This window comes from Salmo salar, chromosome 23, assembly GCF_965601325.2.
Source record: "Salmo salar chromosome 23, fSalSal1, whole genome shotgun sequence".
NCBI lineage: Eukaryota > Metazoa > Chordata > Actinopteri > Salmoniformes > Salmonidae > Salmo > Salmo salar.
The window spans coordinates 24637171-24661399 of NC_138313.1; the positions used below are offsets into that span (position 1 = coordinate 24637171).

Below are 24229 nucleotides of genomic sequence, written 5' to 3' on the forward strand. Positions count from 1 at the left end.
CTGGGTAAAAATCTGAGGGCCGGTAAAGTTTCAGTCCCTAGTGATGATGGGAGAGAGAGAGCACAGACCCTCTCAAACACATTGAGAATACTCAGATGACACACAGGTATGTTCACAACAGGACACACAGACACTGAGGCACACACACATGCTGGCTGTTAGCCTGGCTCCAGTCTTTTTGTGAAATTCTGCTGGTCCCCAATCTTGGCAGCAGCTCTGACCTTGCGTGATTTTACTCGCCCCCCCCCCACACACACACACACACACACACCAGAAGACAAAATATATACGCTGATATCAAAATATAAACACAATATAGCTTCAAAACATGGTTAATAAAACTAACATTTTGATATTACGGCTGGTTCGTCCTTGCATCCATAGCTTTGTGTCAGTAGCTCTGTACTATTCTCCAGCCCCATCCCTCAGCCTTTTACCAAAACAGTGGCGGGGAGAGGCTTTGTTATTGTTTCTACTGCGGATTGACGCTTTAATACTATAAATATTTTTCATTGTGCTCCTACATTTCTTTGTGAGCTCCTACATTTTTTCCCACTTAGGAGCACATGTGCTCACACACACACACACACACACACTCCCTCTTCCCTCCCTGTATCCCTCAGACTATGGACAAAGTCTGTTCTGCCTGCCCCCACCCACTCTCCTCGCCTGGCACATTCCCCCAGTAAGACAGACACAGCAGCATCCTACACAACCAGCATTAAGGCTAGACCAACACTTAGACCAGAAACAGATCCTTTCTACAGGCTATAGGGGGAAATACAAAGAAAGTAGATGCAGAGGGAGGAACAGAGGGAGAGAGGAGAAGCAGGAAACAGAGGGAGATGGAGAGGAAAACCTGTGCCAAGCTGGTAAGTGAAAGGGTGCTGCAGGCTGGCACGTGTGGGCTGTGTGTGTGGGAGTGTGCTGTGTGTGGGAGTGTGAGGGAGTGTGCTGTGTGGGGGAGTGTGCACGTGTGGGGGGACTGGAGAGTGTTCTGTGTGAATGCCTCTGGCCTTATTTGTGGGCCACAGGGGAGCAGCCAGCCTGGTCTCGTCCCAGCTTCTCTTACTTAAGACTGGAGGGCCGGAGCTCAGCGACAGACGAGTAGGAAGAAAGGGAGGGAGGAGAGGAAGTGTTGTACAGGCAGCAGCAGTGCAGATTGTTATGGTGGGTCAGTCAGTCAGTTAATGTGTGGAGTAATAAGGCAGGGGAACAATAGCCAGAAGAGCTCTGTCACTTGAACCATGCTCATAGGAAACTGCCTGAGATCTCACTCTATGAGTCCTATGGAGTTTATGCTGTCTACACTACAGCAACGCAGGACATTAAGGAGCGTTTAGCATCGAAGTTCAATGTTCCTATTAGTGAGACACTCAACTGTCATGTCAAGAGAAACTAGAACTAAACGTGGGTTAATTACAGCAACATTACCCTGTCCCACATCCCATCACAATGTTAAATGCATCTTGCCTCATCACAAGCCAAGTGTCATGACTGGAGTCAGGAGTGGTCCGAGGACTAGAGGTCACCAAGAGGTCAAAGGTTATCCTGGTCAACAAGCACCATGTAGCAAATCCAATGTTGACCCCACTGATCTAGGGTTTGTTGTGCATTTTCCCCCACTAATGATTAAAGGGATACTGTGAGATTCTGTCCCTTGTTCTACTTACGCAAGGTCAGAACTTCTGCATACCATTTTTATGTCTTTGTGAGCAGTATGAATGTCGTTTCACGAACCAATGCTAACTAGCATTAGCACAATGACTGGAAATCCACAGGTACAGTAGCAATGCTAATATACACGAGTTCAACGGACTCTGGGTAAGTAGAACAATGGGTTAAATGTCAGAAGCTAGAGCTATCCTTTTAATGATTGATCAGTAGCTTGCTGTTGCCACAGCAAGAATAGCCTCTCGCCGACTCCGTCTTGCTCTCCTTCTCAGTCTCTACCTCCCCCCAGCAATCTCTCTGTGTTTATGATGAGTAACTGGTATAAGCCTCCAAGCTTCCCTTTAACACACAGAGACAGAGAGCGGGCGAGCGAGCGAGAGTTTCCGTTAGCCGGCAATTGCCAGCTTTTGGCCGATAACAAAAATTAACAGCCAATAAGAAAACTTGACGACAAAATGACCGGGAGAAAAACAATCCCACTGCAAAATAATGCACTTTATTCATTGATGGAAACACATTTCCCCATCATGCTTATCGGTCTATAGTTCACTTAGCATAATCTTGTGGAATTTAAAATGGCCCTGTGTGTATGTTAGTTATCATGCATCTTATCCAACAACTAATCACACGCACGGCATACAGAGCCTAATTTGAGCTAGATTTCTCCTGCAGCTCCTCAGTTGTTTGCTGCTGGAGAAAAACATCTGCTTTTATAAATCCAGTCATTGCGCAACAATTGTAAATGCAATCGCATGTTAAAAACAGTTGATGGCCACAATAAAATAAATTGCTACTATTTTTGTTCCTCAATTGAAGCGCACCACCCATTCGCCATTCAAGTGCACAGGCAACTGTAGGCAGGCTATCAGCAAGTCACCCACCACTTTGCAATGCGAGTTGGAGGCAGTAGGCATTATGAAAACACGAGCTTAAATCATTTGAAACCTGAACGTTTCACTTCATAAGAGGCATGTCTTACCTTGCATCAAATAAGCCTAGGCAAAATCCAACCAGAAACATGGAGGAAATTATTTTATAAAGACTTCCTCATATGCCATTGAAACCAGCATTTCTTTCATATCTCCTTTCTTTTGTTGGCCAGAAGCCAAAAAGGCACAATACTAGTCGTATTCCCCTCTAAATTTCACAGATTTTCATCTGTCACATTTGGAAAAACACGCATCAGGTGTGCTGTTGAGATTGGTGTTTTCCCGCAAATTACATTTTATCGGCTGCTTTATTACAGGAGTTACATGTTCTGTTAAGATTAATCATAATATAAATTTGACATATTCTGAGCACATTTTACCGATATCGATAATCATGACAATTAACCTATACAAGAAATGTGAAGTTTGAAATGAAATAAGTGCTAATACGGGCTATTGCTAAGAATACAATTGATAGTTACAACATTCAAAGTAGTAGTGTCAATGGTCCTGTAATATCCAATAGTAGGCCAACCTGTGCACATTGTTCTAAATGTTTCGTTCTTTTGATCGTTATAATTCAGTACATTTATAGTGATATGGATTTGTCCATATCGCCCAGCTTCAACACCCAGTTCTTTTCCCAGGAGAACGTGCCAGTCGGGCCCTGGGGCTTTTGGGTGGAATAGACTTTAGAGAGCTGACATGCTGGAACCTGACAAAGCAAAGGCACCCCTGTCTAAAACACACACCTTGCGCTTTCTCTCTGATACACACTTTCTCTCAAACACACTCCATCTCATCCTCTCTCTACTCGCAGGCCAGGCAAGAACAATGCCTTGGCTCTGGTACTGACAGGCACAGTAAAGCCTGTGGAAGCTGTATAATTTCCTCTCATCCAACATAGCTAGGGCACACACACACACACACACACACATACAGGGAAAAGCCAAAGGAAATGAAGATGGGGAGTGTTCAGCTATAGTACATCTGTGTGACCTCCTTTGTGCTTTCCATGTTGATTGAAGCTGTTCAGCAGGCAGTACTGTGGAGGCATGTTGAGCTTTGATCCTGCTGGGCCCATCTCCGCAGGGGTCTATGGTAAGCGCTGGGTTAGGACTGCTTTATGAGCTGGAGAGCGATAGAGGTGTGTGTGTGTGTGTGTGTGTGTGTGTGAGACCCTCCACTAACCCACCCCTCTGAAACTCAGCAGAGCCTCTCCATCCTCACTCAGTGACTTCATGCCCCTCTTTCTCCATTTTATTTTCTGTTCTATCCCCCTGCAGGTTGTTGGGAGGTAGTGGAGCAGCTAATAGCCACAGATGTTCCCCACCACACATTCAATAAAAAGGCTAAAGGCATCCCGCATGCTCCCATCTCAAACAATTTAGAACAGTTTGTGCATATGATGACTTTTTGTGATGTTTATTTTGTTCTTCAGCAAGGGTTTTTTCATCTGTCGGTAGCAAAGTCTACGCCCCTTCGCCAGTGATTGGTCAACAGTAGGGATTCTTCAAAGAAGAGTTTGTTGTCATTCTACGAGAGCCATAATTCATGCACATTTTTCATTTGAGAAATGCTAAATGTAAAATTGCGCAACTACGATCTCTGCAAAACTGTCAAAATAACTAAGAAATCTGTCAGTGATCTGACTATTTTGAGAAAGTGTATACTGGTTATGGTGTCTTAAGATGGACGAACAGTAGGATTGCAACTTCCTTCTAGTTTTTAAGGGAGTATGCGAGCACACTCGTTCGGTTCGCCGAGTTTGACTAGGTGTCAGCCGAACCGAAGCATGTATGCGGAAGGGCTTTAGGATAACATTTTACACTACTAATCACGCTAGATTAAGTAATATTACCTTTTTAAATAGGCTTGTTTTTAAAGACTTACTTGTTTTGGCTCTGTACTCCAGCACTATGGATTTGATTACACAATGACTATGGAGGTTAAAGTGCAGACGGTCAGCTTACATTTTTTATCCATATCAGGTAAACAGTTTAGATACTACAGCACTTTTTGTACATAGAGGTTCCCTAAAATGGAGCGACTAAGGTATTTGAACAAATTCACTTAGGCTGTGTGTGTATTACGGCAGTCAGAAAGGTTAGTATTTTGTCACATATTCCTAGTATGTAATGTGACTCTACAAACTTGGATGCATAATCTGATGTTTCAGATTATGTTGTGCCCAATGGAAATTAATGTGTCATTTTGGAGTCCCTTTTACTGTAAATAAGAAAAATGTTTAACACTTCTACAATAATGACATGCACCACAACTTTAGCAACTACGAAGTATTTTTTAAACCTGGATGTGTCAATGTGTACAAGGCTCTAGACGACCTTTTCCCACTGGTGCTACGAACTTTTTCAATTGATGGAACCAGCATCATTTGGTCACAAAATATCTTAGCAGCTGCGCAGCGATACTGACATGACCATGTCCCATAATGTTCCTCCATTCTATACAGAACCAGGCTAATGATGACTAGGGCGGTTAGAGCAATGGGCCAGTAACCGAAAGGTCGCTGGTTCAAATACTCATTCCGACAAGGTGAAAATAATCTGTTGATGTGCCCTTGAGCAAAAAATACATTTTAAAATCCACTTGTCTATCTACACACAATACCCCATAATGTCAAAGCAAGAGGTATTTACACATTTATTAAAAATAAAAAACTGAAATATCACATTTACATAAGTATTTCAGACCCTTTGCTCAGCACTTTGTTGAAGCACCTTTGGCAGCGAATACAGCATTGAGTCTTCTTAGGTATGACACTAGAAGCTTGACATTCAGGCCAAAGAGTTAGAATCTTGGTTTCATCAGACCAGAGGAGTATTTTTCTCATTGTCTGAGACTCTTTAGGTTCCTTTTGGCAAACTCCAAGTGGGCGGTCATGTGCCTTTTACTGAGGAGTGGCTTCCATCTGGCCACTCTACCATAAAGTACTGATTGGTGGTGTGCTGCAGAGATGGTTGTCCTTCTGGAAGGTTCTCCCATCTCCACAGAGGACTCTGGAGCTCTATCAGAGTGACCATCGGGTCACCTCCCTGACCAAGGCCCTTCTCCCCCGATTGGCCGGGCGGACAGCTCCAGGAAGAGTCTTGGTGGTTCCAAACTTCTTCCATTTAAAAATGATGGAGGCCACTATGTTCTTTGGAACCTTCAATGCTGCAGACATTTTTTGGTACTCTTCCCCAGATCTGTGCCTCCACACAAACCTGTTTTGGAGCTCCACGGACAATTCCTTCGTCCCCATGGCTTGGTTTTTGCTCTGACATGCACTGTCAACTGCAGGACCTTATATAGACAGGTGTGTGTGTGTGTGTGTGTGTGTGTCTTTCCAAAAATTGAAATTACCCCAGGTGAACTCCAATCAAGTTGTAGAAACATCTCAACGATGATCAATGGAAACAGGATGCACCTGAGCTCAATTGAGTCTCATAGCAAAGGTTCTGAATACTTAGGTAATTAAAAAGGTTATTATTTAAAACATTGCAAAAATTAACAAAACAAATCTTTACTTTGTCATTATGGGGTATTGTGTGTAGATTGCTGAGGATATTTGTATTTAATCAATTTTAGAATAACGTAACAAAATGTGGAAAAAGTCAAAGGGTCTGAATACTTTCCAAAGGCACTGTGTGTGTACACACACACACACTTTTTTTGGGCCATCTTTTAAATCACTATGCCCTTGCAGGACTTGACATTCAGCAAAATTTGCCAGTGGCACATCGGGCCAAAGCTACTGGCCCAAAATAAAAGAATAATGGCCTGAGAAAGCGGATGATGCTCACACCATTTAAAATGTTATCTTTTATTTGTGAGCGGAGAAAATAGCCTATAATGACCTACCCTCCATAGACAAATAATGAACTTTGACATTTTTTACATTGATCATTTGGGGGGGGGGAAATAACTTTTTGGGAGATTGCACAAAAGGTTTTTGTTAGTGATTGGAACAGTCACTCTACAGTTTCATCTTTTGGTAAATTCTGTTTAACTGCTTTTATTTTTCTAGGTCCACTAAAATAAAAATGAAAGTTCTACGTCCATAACAAAGGGATACTTTGTGAGTCAGGTGAACTCATGGATAGCACTTTTATATATCTCTGTGTTCAGTATAAAGGAATTTAGACGTAATTTCACGAGCCAACACTAGTTTGCAATTGCGCTAGTTAGCAACTTCCTTCAAATTGCACACAGAGACATAGAAATGGTATCCACAAGTTCATCAAATCCCAAAGTATACCTTTAAACCACATCAGGAGACCACTTTTGAGGTCTAGGAACAATCTCCCCCCAAAAAGTAGAGGGTGTGCCTAGCAAGAGTCCGTTGTGTTTGGCTTGCAGTGTTTATGTATTGTACAGTAGGCTGCATGTGACGGCAGAGTTAGCTAAATAAACGCACCGCGATTGATACAAATCATATCATTCTGCCAGGTTAGCCCACTTTGCAGTCAACATTTAATTGTGAAGGTTTTTTGGGAAAGCCTTCAGACAATGTTGATTCAAACAGCACATGACTGAACTGTGCGTTGCAATGATTCATCCAAGATTTCCGAACAAACTGTTTGAATAGCTGGTCTACATACTACCTTATGTAAATAAAATAAAAAAAAGTTTTACAGTTAAGAACAAATGCAGTTAAGAACAAATTCTTAATTACAATGACGCCCGGACAACGCTGGGCCAATTGTGCGCCGCCCTATGGGACTCCCAATCACGGCCGGATGTGATACAGCCTGGATTCGAACCAGTAACTGTAGTGACGCCTCTTGCACTGAGATGCAGTGCCTTAGACCACTGCCTCCGTGTGTGTGTTAACCTGTTGGGGCTCGGGGGCAGTATTTGCACGGCCGGATAAAAAAAACATACCCGATTTAATCTGGTTACTACTCCTGCCCAGAAACTAGAATATGCATATAATTAGTAGATTTGGATAGAAAACACTCCAACGTTTCTAAAACTGTTTGAATGGTGTCTGTGAGTATAACAGAACTCATATGGCAGGCCAAAACCTGAGAAGATTCCATACAGGAAGTGCCCTGTCTGACAATTTGTTATCCTTCTAGTTGCATCTCTATCAAAAATACAGCATCTCTGCTGTAACGTGACATTTTCTAAGGCTTCCATTGGCTCTCAGAAGGCGGCAGAAAGTGGAATGGGGTGTCTGCTGTCTCTGGGCGAAGAACAGCAGGAGAATTTGGGAGTGGTCAGCCTGGGGACAGTGAGACTGAGAGGCGCGTTCACGAGATTTCTCAATTCTTTTCTTTCAGCCTTTGAATGAATACAACATCGCGCGGTTGGAATATTATCGCTATTTTATGATACAAATAGCATAAAAATTGATTTTAAACAGCGTTTGACATGCTTCAAAGTACGGTAATGGAATATTTTGACATTTTTTGTCCCGAAATGCGCTCGCGCGTCACCCTTCGGATAGTGACGTGAACGCACGAACGGAGGTATTTGGATATAACTATGGATTATTTGGAACCAAAACAACATTTGTTGTTGAAGTAGAAGTCCTGGGAGTGCATTCTAACGAAGAACAGCAAAGGTAATCCAATTTTTCTAATAGTAATTCTGAGTTTGGTGAGCCCCAAACTTGGTGGGTGTCAAAATAGCTAGCCGTGATATGTACTCAGAATATTGCAAAATGTGCTTTCGCCAAAAAGCTATTTTCAAAATCTGACACCGCGATTGCATAAAAGGAGTTCTGTATCTATAATTCTTAAAATAATTGTTATGTATTTTGTGAACGTTTATCATGAGTAATTTAGTAAATATACCGGAAGTTTGCGGTGGGTATGCTAGTTCTGAACATCACATGCTAATGTAAAAAGCAGTTTTTTGATATAAATATGAACTTGATTGAACAAAACATGCATGCATTGTATAACATAATGTCCTAGGAGTGTCATCTGATGAAGATCATCAAAGGTTAGTGCTGCATTTAGTTGTGGTTTTGGTTTTTGTGACATTTATGCATGCTTTGAAAATGGCTGTGTGATTATTTTTGGCAGGGTACTCTGACAATCTAATGTTTTGCTTTCACTGTAAAGCCTTTTTGAAATCGGACAATGTGGTTAGATTAACGAGAGTCTCGTCTTTAAAATGGTGTAAAAGTCATATGGTTGCCATCACGGTTGACAACTCCCTTGTGTCCTCCTCCCAGAGTGCTAAGAGCCTCGGCGTGACCCTGGACAACACCCTGTCGTTCTCCACTAACATCAAGGCGGTGACCCGATCCTGTAGGTTCATGCTCAACAACATTCGCAGAGTACGACCCTGCCTCACACAGGAAGCGGCGCAGGTCCTAATCCAGGCACTTGTCATCTCCCGTCTGGATTACTGCAACTCGTTGTTGGCTGGGCTCCCTGCCTGTGCCATTAAACCCCTACACCTCATCCAGAACGGCGCAGCCCGTCTGGTGTTCAACCTTCCCAAGTTCTCTCACGTCACCCCGCTCCTCCGCTCTCTCCACTGGCTTCCAGTCGAAGCTCGCATCCGCTACAAGACCATGGTGCTTGCCTACGGAGCTGTGAGGGGAACGGCACCTCCGTACCTTCAGGCTCTGATCAGGCCCTACACCCAAACAAGGGCACTGCGTTCATCCACCTCTGGCCTGCTCGCCTCCCTACCTCTGAGGAAGCACAGTTCCCGCTCAGCCCAGTCAAAACTGTTCGCTGCTCTGGCACCCCAATGGTGGAACAAGCTCCCTCACGACGCCAGGACAGCAGAGTCAATCACCACCTTCCGGAGACACCTGAAACCCCACCTCTTTAAGGAATACCTGGGATAGGATAAAGTAATCCTTCTAACCCCCCTTAAAAGATTTAGATGCACTATTGTAAGTGGTTGTTCCACTGGATATTATAAGGTGAATGCACCAATTTGTAAGTCGCTCTGGATAAGAGCGTCTGCTAAATGACTTAAATGTAAATGTATATGTTTGAGAAATTGAAGTTATAGCATTTGAGGTATTTGTATTTCGCGCCACGCAATTCCACTGGCTGTTGACTAGGTGGGACGCAAGCATCCCACCTAGCCCAGGGAAGTTAACTATACTAGAATGTTTAAAAGGCCGCTAAACATTTGTATATCGGCATCAGGTTTTTTTGGGCAAGGAAAATATCAGATATCGGTATCGGCTAAAAATGTCAAATCGGTGCATCACTAAAACAAAAATATATTTTAAAAAAAAGTAGCGGAGAATCTCTAAATGTGGATTCTACCATTACGGATAATCCTGAATCGTGAATAATGATAAGCGAGAAAGTTTGAGGCATAAATATCATACCCTGACAAAAATGCTTACTTCCCCTGTTATTGGTAATGGTGAAATGTTAGCATGTCTTGGGGGTATGATCTTTGTGCCATCTTTGTATCAAATGCATCCAACGTGTTGGAGTAGATGCAAAAACAAAATGTGTAACTGTCCCAATACTAATCGAACCTCACTGTATGTCTTTAAAAGAGGAAAATACTGCTGTATATGTTTCTCTCTATCAGAGTTTATTTAGTGTAACAGTGTTGACATATACACAAAATAGTTGTGACAGTACTGACACTAGTCTCCAAGCATAGGAACAAATACTCTAGTGTGTAGTTAATGCTCTTTGAAGGTGCTTCACTGAGCAAGACTTGGATAACAAAGCTGCAGTAGGGCCTCCCTCCCACACACACGTTCCTCTAACCTGGCACTGCCCTGTCTCCAGGGACTGATAAAACAACCCATTACAGCTTGTAGAGAGGGGGAAGAGAGGGAGAGCTGAAGGGACTCCTAACCAAGTGGTAGAATGAACGCCCGCTGAGCAGCAGTGTCCACATGATTTAGCATGGACATGTCTTTCAGAGGGCTGGTCAGTGGAGGGCAAAAAACACACAATAGTTAGCTCTCAGAGTTCAGTCAGAGTGCACATTGCATGCTGGAGAGGAACAAAAACAGACACCCAAATGCTCATACATTTTTATACGCACACACACGATAAAAGGGGATCGGCATAAAACATCTCCCTGAGAAAGGGTGAGAACAGGAAGAGGAGCGAGAGCAGAGGGAGGCAGGCAGGCTATTCTAGTGATGAAAAAATAAAATCGATACATATCACAATATTTCTGGGACAATATTATATCTATATTTGACTCTAAGTACATATTTTTTTGCTACTGTAGGTAGCTTTAGCTGGCGCTAAGCCTGCTGTACCAATCTTTCCAAATAGCCTAGTGAGCCATCATTTTTATTTCCCTGAAATAATTTTCTCATGCGCTCTCGTCTCTCTGCAACAGACAGAGAGCAATAAGTTTGGAACATCAAATCGCAATATCGATTTGCATATAGAATTGTGATAATCACAATATATATCATGCATCATCATGTGGCCATTGACACTTCTTGAAAGACAAACATCTTGACAACTTGACTGCTGACATGCAAAACATTTTGGGACTGTTTCAGGAGTGGATGAATGTTTTGGGACTGCATCAGAGGACTAACGAAAAAAATACCAAAAAGATAGTCTGAGTGTATTTTCCCTTTAACAGTCCATGTTACTGCAGAAACTGACTCAACGGCAGTAATGGCTGTTCAAGCCCTTCGTCGCTGGTCTTCTGCATGCCTTCACTCACAGACCTCGTTCCCCTACCCCTCTCACCTTGGCCACGTAGGTTTATGACACCACCTCATAAGTTCCTCTATCACCTCTCTACAGTATCCTCAGATGGGACAGTCACTCAAGACCGCTGAGAACTAATAGTGTAAATACATTTAGAAGTGAAAAAGTCTTCAGTGAGTGTGTTAGAGCCTATTGATATACAGTGCCTTCAGAAAGTTCACACCCCTTGACTTTTTCCACATTTTAGGTCCTGTTAGGGCTAGGGGGCAGTATTGACACGGCTGGATAAAAAACGTACCCGATTTAATCTGGTTACTACTCCTGCCCAGTAACTAGAATATGCATATAAGTATTGGCTTTGGATAGAAAACACCCTAAAGTTTCTAAAACTGTTTGAATGGTGTCGTGAGTATAACAGAACTCATATGGCAGGCCAAAACCTGAGAAGATTTCAAGCAGGAAGTGGCCTGTCTGAGAAGTAGTGTTTCATCTTGGCTCTTTTTATTGAAGACTCAGGATCTGTGCAATAACGTGACACTTCCTACGGCTTCCATAGGGTCTCAGAGCCCGGGAAAAAGCTGAACGATATCGAGGCAGGCTCTGGCTGAAACACTATCGCTTTTGGCAAGTGGCCACTCAGAGTACTATGGGCTTAGGCGCTGAGTCCATGCAACTTAGTGTGAGTTGAGTTAAGCACATTTTTAGTCCTGAGCTTATTTAGGTTGCCGTAACCAAGCGGTTTAATACTTTCTTTTCCTTTGTCTGTTTACCTAAAAGCAGATTCCCGGTCGGAATATTATCGCTTTTTTTATGAGAAAAATGGCATAAATATTGATTTTAAACAGCGGTTGACATGCTTCGAAGTACGGTAATGGAATATTTAGAATTTTTTTGTCACGAATTGCGCCATGCTCGCCACCCTTATTTACCCTTTAGGATAGTGTCTAGAACGCACGAACAAAACGCCGCTGTTTGGATATAACGATGGATTATTTTGGACCAAACCAACATTTGTTATTGAAGTAGAAGTCCTGGGAGTGCATTCTGACGAAGACAACAAAGGTAATAACATTTTTCTTACAGTAAATCTGACTTTGATGAGTGCTAAACCTGCTGGGTGTCTAAATAGCTAGCCCTGTGATGCCGGGCTATCTACTGAGAATATTGCAAAATGTGCTTTCACCGAAAAGCTATTTTAAAATCGGACATAGCGAGTGCATACAGGAGTTCTGTATCTATAATTCTTAAAATAATTGTTATGCTTTTTGTGAACGTTTATCGTGAGTAATTTAGTAAATTCACCGGCAGTGTTCGGTGGGAATGCTAGTCACATGCTAGTCACATGCTAATGTAAAAAGCTGGTTTTTGATATAAATATGAACTTGATTGAACAAAACATGCATGTATTGTATAACATAATGTCCTAGGGTTGTCATCTGATGAAGATCATCAAAGGTTAGTGCTACATTTAGCTGTGGTTTGGGTTTATGTGACATTATATGCTAGCTTGAAAAATGGGTGTCTGATTATTTCTGGCTGGGTACTCTGCTGACATAATCTAATGTTTTGCTTTCGTTGTAAAGCCTTTTTGAAATCGGACAGTGTGGTTAGATTAACGAGAGTCTTATCTTTAAAATGGTGTAAAATAGTCATATTTTTGAAAAATTGAAGTAATAGCATATCTAAGGTATTTGAATAACGCGCCACAGGATTCAACTGGCTGTTGAGTAGGTGGGACGCGTCCCACCTAGCCCATAGAGGTTAAAGCCCGAATTTGAAATGTAGATTGGGTCACTGGCCACACACACACCGCATAATGTCAAAGTGGAGTTATGTTTTTAGAATTGTTTACAAATCAATTAAAAATGAAGAGCTGAAATGTTTTCAGTCAATAAGTATTCAACCGCTTGGTTACGGCAACCTAAATAAGCTCAGGACTAAAAATGTGCTTAACTCACACTAAGTTGCATGGACCCAGTGCAATTATGGCAACTGGTATTCTCAGGCAGTCTCCTGTCACAGTACTAACCAGGCCTGGGTGTTATGGCCACAAGCATTTATCCCCACCTGCCTGGCAGCCTACTTCTTATCACACTGCTCGCTTAACCTGGATGTCACTTCCTGTTGAATGCGGAACAAGGTTGAGCTCGGTTTTGTTTGTTTGAAAGTGTATTGGAAAGTTATTGGTAGCTAGCTAGCTTCTTAGTTTGGATCCCACGACGCAGTTGGCATCAGTTGCTGGGACTGCTTGTCTCTTTCCAGTGATCCTGCCGACCAAGGACGGGTCTGAGGAGCTATTTGGCGTCGCAGCTAGCCTAGATGCATATCAAGCTAGCAGGGTTTTCTTGAAAGCAGCCCGCGACATGGTTAGCCATTGTGGCTGGGACCGCGGATTGTGGCCGTCTAGATCCCTGTTTGTTGTTTTCAATCTTCGCCGTGACATGCCCTGTCAGGAACTGCGAGGAGTAACAGCGTAACCTACATTGCTAGCTACCATGACAAAGATCAAAGCCTGCGAGAGTACCGTTGAAGACAGGGGTCTAACACACGTGAAGGATATTTTAAACAAAGTGACCTTGTTGTAACAACTGTTGTAGAAAATTGTTTCAAGTGTTTTGTCCAAATACTCATAGATTCTACAAATAAAAGAATGGACGACCTGACCAGAGAGGTCCAGGACCTGAAGAAGTTTGCAGTTCTCTCAGGGTCAGCTCGATGAGTTGAAACAGGAAAACGGCAAGAAGACAGCAATATGCAAGTCATTGAGAGAAGACATCAGTTGTGTGTGTGAATCCATGATAACAATGACAGATAAAAATCAGGGATCTCGAGAGACAATCAAGACAGAACAACATGGTTGTGGACAGAATTGCAGAATCTTCACATGAGACCTGGACGGAGTCTGAGGACAAAGTGAGGGAAATTATCTCTGAAAAATTGAAGAAGATGGACCACAGGAAGATTGAGGTGGAGCGCGGCCACAGGACTGGAAAACTGGCCCAGGCCGATAGTGGTCAAGTTCCTGAGGTTCAAGGACAAGGTAGCTGTTCTGGAAAGAGCCAAGAACTTGAGAGGAACGTATATCTTCCTCAACGAGGACTATCCTGAAGCTGTGCGCCAGAAGAGGAAAGAACTTATCCCAGCCATGAAAGCTGCCAGAGCGAGTAGGGACATTGCTTACATCCACTATGACAGGCTCATTGTCCACCCTCCCTCCCAGAAGCCTGGAAGGGATGAGAGAGCCAAGCCTTTGGGTTCGTAGCTTCAACCCCACAACACACACCAATTGATTAATGGACTGCTGAATGTATATTTTTCTCTCGCTTTGTTGTTCTTTTCCGTATTATGACTATCTCTGATAAGCTACCCAGGAAAGGGCTGAAAATAGCCCATATTAATATATGTAGCCTTAGAAATAAGGTTCATGAAATCAATAACTTGCTAACATCAGATAACATTCATATATTAGCCATTTCTGAGACTCAATTCATTTGATGATACAGCAATAGCAATACAAGGATATAACATCTACAGAAGAGACAGAAATGCTTATGGGGGAGGTGTTGCTGTATTTATTCAGAGCCATATTCCTGTAATGCTTAGAGAAGATCTCATGTCAAGTGTTATTGAAGTGTTGTGGTTGCAGGTTCACTTGGCACATCTAAGGCCTTTTCTTTTGTGGTGTTGCTATAGGCCACCAAGTGCTAACAGTCAGTATCTAAATATTATGTGTGAAATGCTTGATAGTGTATGTGATGTTAACAGAGGTCTACTTTCTTGGGGACCTGAATATTGACTGGTTTTCATCAAGCCGTCTGCTCAAGAGGAAGCTTCTTACTGTAATCAGTTTCAGGTTATTAATCAACCTACCAGGGTATTTACAAACACTACAGGAACAAGATCATCCACATGTATTTATCACATTTTTTACTAATACTGTAGAACTTTGTTCTAAAGCTGTATCCATGCCCATTGGATGCAGTGGCTATATCCAGGAAAGCCATAGTTCCAACAACAGGGCCTAAAATAGTGTATAAAAGATCATACAAAAGATTTAGCTGTGACTCGTGTGGATAACGTTAAAAATATTTGTTGGTCTGATGTGATTAATGAGGAGCATCCAGACACTGTACTTAATGAATTTATGAAATTGCTTCTTCCAAGTATTGATAAACATGCACCTGTTAAGAAACTGTTATAACTGTCAAGGATCCATGGATTGATGAGGAATTGATAAACTGTATGGTTGAAAGAGATGTGGCAAAAGGAGTGGCTAATGAATCTGGCTGCACATCTGACTGGCTTACTTACTGCAAATTGAGAAATGATGTGACTAAACTCAACAAAAAGGAAGAAGAAACTGTATTATGAAGACAAGATCAATGATATAAAGAATGATGGGGAAAAAAACATGAGTACTTTAAATGAAATTATGGGCAGAAAAATGAATTCCACTCCATCTTTCATTGAATCAGATGGCTTATTCATCATGAAACCATTTGAATGATTATTTCATTGGCAAAGTGTGCAAACTTAAGCAGGAAATGCGAACAACAAAAGTGGGAAATTGTATTGATGCATAAAAAAACTAATAATGAAAGAAAAGCATTTCAAGTTTGAATTCTGAAGTTAGTGAGGGAGAGGTCGAAACATTATTGTTATCGATCAATAATGACAAACCTCCTGGCATTGACAACTTAGATGGAAAGATACTGAGGATGGTAGCTGACTATAGCCACTCCTATCTGTCATATCTTTAAATCTGAGCCTAGAGGAAAGTCTTTGTCCTCAGGCCTGGAGGGAAGCCAAAGTAATTCCGCTACCCAAGAGTGGTAAAGCGGCCTTTACTGGTTCTAACAGCAGACCTATAAGCTTGCTGCCAGTTCTTTGCAAACTGTTGGGGGGGAAAAAAAATGGTGTTTGACCAAATACAATGCTACTTCTCTGTAAACAAATGAACAACAGACTTACAGCATGCTTAAAGAGAAGGGTACTCAACATGTACTGCACTGACACAAATGACTGATGGTTGAAAGAAATTGATAAGATTGTGGGAGCTGTACTGTTAGTCAATATCAATGGCTGCATTGAAATCTATAACCGGTTGTTGAAAAAAAAAACGTTATGGCTTTTCAACCTCAGCTCTGAATCCACGATATGGTTATCTAATAGAACTCAAAAGGGTTTTCTTTAATGGAAGCTTCTCTAACGTCAAACATGTAAAGTGTGGTGTACTGCAGGGCAGCTCTACTCTTTCCTATTTTTACCAATGACCTGCCACTGGCATTAAACAAAGCATGTGTGTCCATGTATGCTGATGATTCAACCATATACGCGTCAGCAACCACAGCTAATGAAGTCACTGAAACCCTTAACAAAGAGTTGCAGTCTGTTTTGGAATGGGTGGCCAATAATAAACTGGTCCTGAACATCTCTAAAACTAAGAGCATTTTATTTGGTACAAATCATTCCTTAAGTTATAGACCTCAGCTGAATCTGGTAATGAATGGTGTGGCTGATGAACAAGTTGAGGTGTTACCTTAGATTGTAAACTGTGTTGAAAATCCCAAATTGTTTACATAATCAACTTACACAGAGCTCTGACACACACACTTATCCCACCAGGGGTCTCTTCATAGTCCCCAAATCCAGAATAAATATAAGAAAACGTACAGTATTATATAGGGCCCTAATTGCATGGAACTTCCTTCCATTTCATATTGCTCAAATAAAACAGCAAACTTGGTTTATATAATACAGATAAAGCAACACCTCGCGGCACAACGCCTCTCCCCTATTTGACCTAGATAGTTGTGTATGCCTTGATATGTAGGCTACATGTGCCTTTTTTTAAAAATGTATATAGTTCTGTCCTTGAGCTGATCTTGTCTTGTCTTTTGATCTGTATGTCATTCTGTATTATGTTTCATGTTTTGTGTGGACCCCAGGAAGAGTAACTACTGCTTTTGCAACAGCTAATGGGGATCCTAATAAAATATCAAATGTCACCTGCAACAATGAGTCGGATGAGAAACAATTCGACTGACGACCGAAGTCAACTAGCAGGCGCCCGAACCTGTCACAAGGAGTCGCTAGAGCACAATGAGCCAAGTTAAAGACCCACCAGCCAAACTCTCCCCTAACCCGTACGGCACTGGGCCAATTGTGCGCCGTCCTATGGGGATCGCAGTAACAGCCGGATCGAACCCCAGGCTGTAGTGGCGCCACTGCGGTGCAGTGCTTTTGACCGTGGTGCCACCCAGGACCCACTCCAGGGAGGTTTTTCCAATACCTCACAAAGAAGGGCACCTATTGGTAGATGGGTAAAATAAATAGCAGACATTGAATATCCCTTTGAGCATGGTGCAGTTATTAATTCCACTTTGGATGGTGTTTCAATACACCTAGTCACTACAAAGATATAGGGGCCCTTCCTAACTCAGTTGCCGGAGAGGAAGGACACTGCTCAGGGATTTCAGAAAACTGAGGATGGAACAACACTGTGTTACTCCACAATACAAACCTAAATGACAGAGTGAAAAGAAGAAAGCCTGTACTTTTTATTTGCCTTGAATCACTAAAGTAAAACTGCAACAAAAATATATGTCCTGAATATAAAGTGTTGTGTTGTTGGATTTGCCCAAAACACGTCACTGAGTACAACTCTATATTTTCAAGCATGGTTGTGGCTGCATCATGTCATGGGTATGCTGGTCATTGGCAAGGTCTAGGGAGTTTTTGGGGGGGATAAAAAAATATATGAGCTAGAGCTAAGCACAGGCAAAAATCCAAGAGGAAATCCTGATTCTGTCTGCTGTCCAACAGACACTGGGAGACAAATTCACCTTTCAGCAGGACAATAACCTAAAACACAAAGCCAAATATACACAAAGGTTGCTTACTAAGATGACATTGTATGTTCCCGAGTGGCCTAGTTACAGTTTTGACTTAAAAATCAGCTTGACAGAGCTTGAAGAATAAAAAAAATAAAAGTGCCAACATTGTACAATCCAGGTGTGCAAAGCTCTTACCCAGAAAAGACTCAAAGCTGTGATGGCTGCCAAAGTCGATTCTAACATGTATTGACTCAGGGGTGTGAAAACATACACTACATGACCAAAAGCATGTGGACACCCACTCGAGCATCACATTCCAAAATCATAGGCATTAATATGGAGTTGGTCCCCCCTGTGCTGCTATAACAGCCTCCACCCTTCTGGGAAGGATTTCCACTAGATGTTGGAACATTGCTGCGGGGACTTGGTTTCATTCAGCCACAAGAGCATTAGTGAGGTAGGGGACTGACGTTGGGCTTTAGGCCTGGCCCGCATTTGGCATTGCAATTCATTCCAAAGGTGTTCGATGGGCTTGAAGCCAGTCAAGTTATCCTACAACAATCTTGACAAATCATTTGTATGGACCTCGCTTTGTGCACGGGGGCATTGTCATGCTGAAAAAGAGAAGGACCTTCCCCAAACTGTTGCACACGGTTGGATGCACAGAATAGTCTACAATGTCACTGTCTGCTGTAGCGTTAAGATTTCCCTTCACTGGAACTAAGGGGCCTAGCCCAAGCCATGAAAAAAACTGCCCCCGAGAGCATTATTCCTCCACTAAACTTTATAGTTGGCACTATGCATTGCGGCAGGTAGCGTTCTCCTGGCATCCGCCAAACCCAGATTCGTCGGTCAGACTGCCAGATGGTGAAGCGTGATTTATCACTCCAGAGAACGCATTTCCACTGCACCAGAGTCCAATTGCAGAAAGCTTTACACCCCCCCAGCCGACGCTTGGCATTGCACATGGTGATTTTAGGCTTGCGTGCGGCTGCTTGGCAAAGGAAACCCATTTCATGAAGCTCCCGACTAAAAGTTATTGTACTGACGTTGCTTCCAGAGGCAGTTTTGAAATCTGTAGTGAGTGTTGCACCCGAGGACAGACTGTGAGAGACGGAATCTAAAACAAAAATCCAGAAAAATCACATTGTATGATTAAGTAATTAATTTGCATTTTATTGCATGACATATGTATTTGATCACCTACCAACCAGTAAGAATTCCGGCTCTCACAGACCTGTTAGTTTTTCTTTAAGAAGCCCTCCACTCATTACCTGTATTAACTGCACCTGTTTGAACTCGTTACCTGTATAAAAGACACCTGTCCACACACTCAATCAAACAGAGTCCAACCTCTCCACAATGGCCAAGACCAGAGAGCTGTCTAAGGACATCAGGGATAGAATTGTAGACCTGCACAAGGCTGAGATGGCCTACAGGACAATAGGCAAGCAGCTTGGTGAGAAGGCAACAACTGTTGGCGTAATTATTAGAAAATTGAATAAGTTTAAGATGACGGTCAATCACCCTCGGTCTGGGGCTCCATGCAAGATCTCACCTCGTGGGGCATCAATGACCATGAGGAAGGTGAGGGATCAGCCCAGAACTACACGGCAGGACCTGGTCAATGACCTGAAGAGAGCTGGGACCACAGTCTCAAAGAAAACCATTAGTAACACACTACGCCGTCACGGATTAAAATCCTGCAGCGCACGCAAGGTCACCCTGCTCAACCCAGCGCATGTCCAGGCCCGTCTGAAGTTTGCCAATGACCATCTGGATGATCCAGAGGAGGAATGGGAGAGTGTCATGTGGTCTGATGAGACAAAAATAGAGCTTTATGGTCTAAACTCCAATCGCCGTGTTTGGAGGAAGAAGGATGAGTACAACCCCAAGAACACCATCCCAACCGTGAAGCATGGAGGTGGACATATCATTCTTTGGGGATGCTTTTCTGCAAAGGGGACAGGACGACTGCACCATATTGAGGGGAGGATGGATGGGGCCATGTATCGCGAGATATTGGCCAACAACCTCCTTCCCTCAGTAAGAGCATTGAAGATGGGTCGTGGCTGGGTCTTCCAGCATGACAACGACCCGAAACACACAGCCAGGGCAACTAAGGAGTGGCTCCGTAAGAAGCATCTCAAGGTCCTGGAGTGGCCTAGCCAGTCTCCAGACCTGAACCCAATAGAAAATCTTTGGAGGGAGCTGAAAGTCCATATTGCCTAGCGACAGCCCCGAAACCTGAAGGATCTGGAGAAGGTCTGTATGGAGGAGTGGGCCAAAATCCCTGCTGCAGTGTGTGCAAACCTGGTCAAGAACTACAAGAAACGTATGATCTCTAATTGCAAACAAAGGATTGTGTACCAAATATTAAGTTCTGCTTTTCTGATGTATCAAATACTTATGTCATGCAATAAAATGCAAATTAATTACTTAGAAATCATGTTATTTTCTGGATTTTTGTTTTAGATTCCGTCTCTCACAGTTGAAGTGTACCTATGATAAAAATTACAGACCTCTTCATGCTTTGTAAGTAGGAAAACCTGCAAAATCGGCAGTGTATCAAATACTTGTTCTCCCCACTGTATGTATGTATGTATATTAATAAACACGTATACATACACACCTGTTATGAAAGGCCCCAGAGTCTGCAACACCACTAAGCAAGTGGCACCATGAAGACCAAGTACCTCTCCAAACAGGTCAGGGCCAAAGTTGTGGAGAAGTACAGATCAGGGTTGGGTTATAAAAAAAACGGAAACTTTCAACATCCCACAGAGCACCATTGAATCCATTATTTAAAAATTGGAAAGAATATGGCACCAGAACAAACTTGCCAAGAAAGGGCCGCCCATCAAAACTCGGAGACCAGGCAAGGAGAGCATTAAATCAGAGAGGCAACAAAGAGACCAAAGATAACCCTGAAGGATCTGCAAAGCTCCACAGCGGAGATTGAAATATCTGTCCATAGGACCACTTTAAGCCGTACACTCCACAGAGATGGGATTTACGGAAGAGTGGCCAGAAAAAAAAGCCATTGCTTGAAGGCGCAAACCCAACACCTCTCATCACCCCGAGAACACCATCCCCACAGTGAAGCATGGTGGTGGCAGCATCATGCTGTGAGGATGTTGTTCCAGCGGCAAGGACTGGAAAACTGGTCAGAATTGAAGGAATGATGGATGGCGCTAAATACAGGGAAATTCTTGAGGGAAACCTGTTTCAATCTTCCAGAGATTTGAGACGGAGGTTCACCTTCCAGCAGGACAATGACCCTAAGCATACTGCTAAAGCAACACTCGAGTGGTTTAAGGGGAAACATTTAATTGTCTTGGAATGGCCTAGTCAAAGCCCAGACCTCAATCCAATTGAGAATCTGTGGTATGACTTAAAGATTGCTGTACACCAGTGGAACCCATCTAACTTGAAGGAGCTGGAGCAGTTTTGCCTTGAAAAATGGGTAAAAATCCCCATGGCTAGATGTGCCAAGCTTATAGAGACATACCCCAAGAGACTTGCAGCTGTGATTGCTGCAAAAGGTGGATCTACAAAGTATTGACTTGGGGGGGGGGGGGGGTTAATAGATATGCAAAGTTCAGTGTCTTATTTGTTTCACAAAAAATATTTTGCATCTTCAAAGTGGTAGGCATGTTGTGCAAATCAAATGATCAAAATCCCCCCAAAAAGCTATTTTAATTCCAGGTTGTAAGGCAACAAAATAGGAAAAATGCCAAGGGGGGGTGAATACTTTCGCAAGATACAGCGCCTGACTGACTAATATCGCTTGACACCTACTTCAGTAGGCAACCAGCACCACCAGAGACACCTTACACACTGCTATTTCCTGCAGAATGTGTTGCACTAAATGTATTTTCTGTGAAAGAAAATAACTAGTTGCACGCCCCTGATCACTTTATTGAAGAGAAAAAAAATGAGCGGTGAAATGGCTTAAAATGCATTTTACCTTTTGAATGTCTGTGTTTTGAAAATGCAAATCACTGAACTCTAACGCGGCCCCTGCCTAAATCTCCATGGCTGACTGCAGCATCACTATCACCATTCAGTCACAAAAAATGTTAGGGCCAAAGACATCCTAGACAGGTCAGCTTGCATCTTAAAATGTGACCCACCGCTTCGATCTTGTGTAGCCAAATATGAAATTGTGTTTTTTTTACCTAGGATAAAGGTAGAGACTCAGAGCTACAAAATGGTATATCATACACTGCATGAGGAACAATGGGAAAGTAATTCTGCTTTGAAAGTTGATAAACTTGTAACCCCACTTTTGAGAAAATGGCCCTTGGTACAGAGAGCTCGTTGTCTACACCTATTCAGCATCATTCAAACCCTCTTAAGCCTTAGCCCCACCCATCGCTTTATGGATTCACGAGGCCATGTGCTAAAGAGTGAGTAATTTAACTGTCACTTTACGGATACGATAACAGACACTTGTCTAAATTGGTCACGTGAAAGAAATGCTATAACCACCCCTCATCCACATCTTGCGAAGCGGATGGGTCATTGTCTCGACGTGTTACACATCTTAATGAAATACAATAGATGGCCATAATCACCCTCAGAAATACCTGGCTAACTTGATGGGTCATGTAATCTTCTGTTGAAGTAGAGTATTTTGCTTAGACATGTAGCTAGCTAAACAATGAACCATAATCCCAACCCATTCTACTAGCAATACAAATTGATTGTCATAGCTAGCCACCATGCATGAAATGCTGTAGTAACTAGGTTCAATTTGAGCTAGCTAGCTAACAATAGGCTATAACTAGCAATGCAAATGACTGAGATACGAATAATATTGCTACACAGATCATACACGTAAAATTGGCAAGTGTACTTAAAATATCTCAAACTGTAGCTTGCCTCTTACCCATATACATGGATGAACACTTCACGGTAGCATGTATTTTCTGTTTGTAGCTAGCTACAGCTTGTTTGGCCCATTGTTGTGTCAAGTCACTCCGGTTCACACTGACTGTGTGCAGAAAGTAGTCCATCACAATTTTTTCCACTGATCTTTGTTGATAGCTCCTGCTAAATTCAGGGTAGTAATGTTGTTAAGAGCAGTAGCAACACTTTTGCAGTTCTCCATGGCTAAAAAAGCTGTGTTTCCAAGGATTATCTACACATACTGAGCAGCTGATGTTATAGACAAAAGCGTGCTACATGACAGAGCAATCCAAACTCATCTGTCGGCATGTCCAGCCCATCCATTATCTCAGCCCCCCCAAAAAGAACATGTTGCAATGCCTCTCCTGTGAAGTACTGACGTGATATGCCTTGCTTCTTAAAACGGTTCACAAAGACCAACATTGAGACACACACAGACCAAGACACATGTTGCAATTTAAAGCTAGAATCCTTAAGTGGTGAAACTGCCACATCTGTTTGGGATATTACAACAAAGAGGTTACTGCAAACAAAGATTTCCCCTTCTCAGAAATCATTGCGCATGTGATAGTACATTTTCTGCTGTTCTGCATTTTGTTTTTACCATGCTCCTTACCTCAGTTTAGTTGACAAAATAACAACAAATCCGGACTCCATCTTTAAGAAAGTCCCATGTCATCCGAGGGACAAAACCCAGAGCAGGCTAACTAAACGCGAGACAGACCATGGCGCTGACATCTGACGCATGCCCTGTAGCGCATGCGCACACACACACACAGCAGAGAGTCTCATTTTACAGCTAATCACATTTCAGGCCTTGGAAAGACAGAACACAACTACAGCACCCAGCACCAGATGGGCACACCTAGAGCACAGCAGTACTACCACTTAGATTAGACTGCACTAACCAGTGTTCGTGTGGGACAGTCAGGGAGGGCCAGTGACATGAAAAAAGATAAAATTATACAGTTACATATCAAGATATTATTTGACGATACATCGTATTGTTTTACGCTAGTTGGCAGTACCTGCACCAAAACGGCAGTATTTTTCCTTCATAGCTTGTTCTCCATCTTTTTTAAAAGAGAGCCAATTTGTTTTCAGCACTTTTATTACCATGACTGATCTAACTTGTTTTCTCATGGCTCTCGTCCCTCTTCAGCTGACATGAGCAATATGTTTGGAACATCAAATCGCAATAAAATCACATTATCAAATCGCAATACATATAGAATCATGATATCATATT

General features: G+C 42.5%; 1 protein-coding gene across 5 annotated transcripts in view; it reads right to left on the reverse strand.

Moving 5' to 3' along the window:
* LOC106584283 (ras-specific guanine nucleotide-releasing factor RalGPS2) overlaps nt 1-24229 on the reverse strand; it is a 153201-nt gene that overhangs the window by 125691 nt on the left and 3281 nt on the right. The window contains exon 1 of one of the 5 annotated variants that reach the window (XM_082967999.1): nt 22961-23320. The exons of the other annotated variants lie outside the window; for them this stretch is intronic. The gene's annotated coding sequence lies outside the window, so the exon portion shown is untranslated. Of the gene's footprint in view, nt 1-22960; nt 23321-24229 lie in introns of those variants that run through there. 5 annotated transcript variants of the gene reach the window in all.